Source organism: Sander vitreus, chromosome 20 (assembly GCF_031162955.1).
Source record: "Sander vitreus isolate 19-12246 chromosome 20, sanVit1, whole genome shotgun sequence".
In the NCBI taxonomy this organism is placed as follows: domain Eukaryota; kingdom Metazoa; phylum Chordata; class Actinopteri; order Perciformes; family Percidae; genus Sander; species Sander vitreus.
The window spans coordinates 29341751-29344250 of NC_135874.1; the positions used below are offsets into that span (position 1 = coordinate 29341751).

At 47.9% G+C, this 2500-nt stretch overlaps 1 protein-coding gene across 1 annotated transcript in view; it reads right to left on the minus strand.

The window, feature by feature from the left end:
* arid4a (AT-rich interactive domain 4A) overlaps positions 1 to 2500 on the minus strand; it is a 35802-nt gene that overhangs the window by 4714 nt on the left and 28588 nt on the right. The window lies entirely within an intron of this gene.

Genomic DNA, 2500 nt, shown 5'->3' on the forward strand with positions numbered 1-2500 from the left:
ATCAGTGGGGTTAGAAACCCAACAGTAGGAATCAGAGCTGGGAGCACACGAGTCAGCCATGCCCCATGGGGGGCAGGTCTTCTACTCCGCTCTACATCCGTTGCCTTCCAAAACCCAATGAACGTCCTGCTTGTTTGTGCGATAGACTACAGACTCTGTTATACATTTAACAATTATTTATTAAAGCTCCCATATTCTGCTCATTTTCAGGTTCATAATTGTTTTAGCTACAGAGTGAGACCTCTCACTGCTGGAACATCTTTGTTGGCAGTCGCACATGCTCAGTAGCTAGGTAAGGACTACACGCTCAGTAGCTAGGTAAGGACTACACGCTCAGTAGCTAGGTAAGGACTACATGCTCAGTAGCTAGGTAAGGACTACATGCTCAGTAGCTAGGTAAGGACTACATGAGCTAGCTAGGTAGGGACTACATGCTCAGTAGCTAGGTAAGGACTACACGCTCAGTAGCTAGGTAAGGACTACACGCTCAGTAGCTAGGTAAGGACTACACGCTCAGTAGCTAGGTAAGGACTACACGTTCAGTAGCTAGGTAAGGACTACATGAGCTAGCTAGGTATAGACTACACGCTCAGTAGCTAGGTAAGGACTACATCCTCAGTAGCTAGGTAAGGACTACACGCTCAGTAGCTAGGTAAGGACTACATGCTCAGTAGCTAGGTAAGGACTACATGAGCTAGCTAGGTAAGGACTACATGCTCAGTAGCTAGGTAAGGACTACATCCTCAGTAGCTAGGTAAGGACTACATGCTCAGTAGCTAGGTAAGGACTACATGCTCAGTAGCTAGGTAAGGACTACATGAGCTAGCTAGCTGTTTCTCCAACTTCAGTAGAACAAGGCAGGATTAGCTGGGAGACTTCTTCTAAACGAGGGACCACTTCCACCTTTGTGTGAATACCTGCAGAACAGGGACATGGAAGTAGTTCTTTTGGAGATTATGGTGAACTAGTGTGTGTTGTAGCAGTGTTTTGCCATTGAGAACGAGCTAGCATGCTAACGGTTAGCCCCCTAGCCCCCTCGTCTCAGCTAGTGACGTAGAAAGCCGTGCAGATGTTGACCAGCTGACCCAGAGACTGAAGACAGGACACATTCAGAAACCGTCTCTCACTCAGAACAGCATGGAGGGTTATCAACGTCTGTATGAAGCACCAGAGACACTAAATAACTCCCCAAATCCCAGAAAAAGAGATGTTTTCATAATATGGGCTCTTTAAACACTAAATACATATAACATTCAACCACCAGATGCCTCTGTTCGGACGCTTCACACGATTCGGAGGCATGTCACATATTTAAAGATTGTAAAAATGGATTATTTTGCTATTCATGGCACGTTTTTTATTATTGTTATTGTTTAATGCGTTCTGCAGAGAAGGGAGACTGGCGTTGGTCACGGTTTGGAATGAAAGGGAGAAAACAGGACAGAGTAACACGACGGATATCGCTCATATATACTTTTTTTTCCTTTTAGGACGACGTAGTTACGGCGGCCGACTTAGCTGCAAAGTGCTGTGGGAAACACTGCATTTATTTGGACTTTATCCGGTTCTTAAACGTAGATCTGCTCTGCCTTTCACAGCAGCTCATAAACCTCTCTTTCTTTCTTTCTTTCTTTTAACCCCCTCCGGGTGTGTCTGCTTGTCCTGGAAATGTCTCGCCGCAGATCAAACATACCGACCAGCGGCGTTGGCGTAGAAAGCAAATCTGTCTCACGATTAAATTCCCCGTTTGCCTCCAATATTTCACTAGCCTGGCCACTGAGGATTAGGTCCACTCGGCAAAAGAGAAGGCACCGAGCCGTCAGGGACGTCTGAGGCCGTTTTCACACCGACAGCCTTGGTGCGGTTAGTTTGGGCAGGTGAGAACGGGGCAATCCAACTCTGGTGCACACCAAAAGCAGACCAAACAAGCGTACCGAGACCTACTTGAAGAGCTTGAGCTGATGTCTCCTGTAGTCAGGTGTGTTCAGCAGTCTGAGCTGATGTCTCCTGTAGTCAGGTGTGTCCAGCAGTCTGAGCTGATGTCTCCTGTAGTCAGGTGTGTCCAGCAGTCTGAGCTGATGTCTCCTGTAGTCAGGTGTGTCCAGCAGTCTGAGCTGATGTCTCCTGTAGTCAGGTGTGTCCAGCAGTCTGAGCTGATGTCTCCTGTAGTCAGGTGTGTTCAGCAGTCTGAGCTGATGTCTCCTGTAGTCAGGTGTGTCCAGCAGTCTGAGCTGATGTCTCCTGTAGTCAGGTGTGTTCAGCAGTCTGAGCTGATGTCTCCTGTAGTCAGGTGTGTCCAGCAGTCTGAGCTGATGTCTCCTGTAGTCAGGTGTGTCCAGCAGTCTGAGCTGATGTCTCCTGTAGTCAGGTGTGTTCAGCAGTCTGAGCTGATGTCTCCTGTAGTCAGGTGTGTTCAGCAGTCTGAGCTGATGTCTCCTGTAGTCAGGTGTGTTCAGCAGTCTGAGCTGATGTCTCCTGTAGTCAGGTGTGTTCAGCAGTC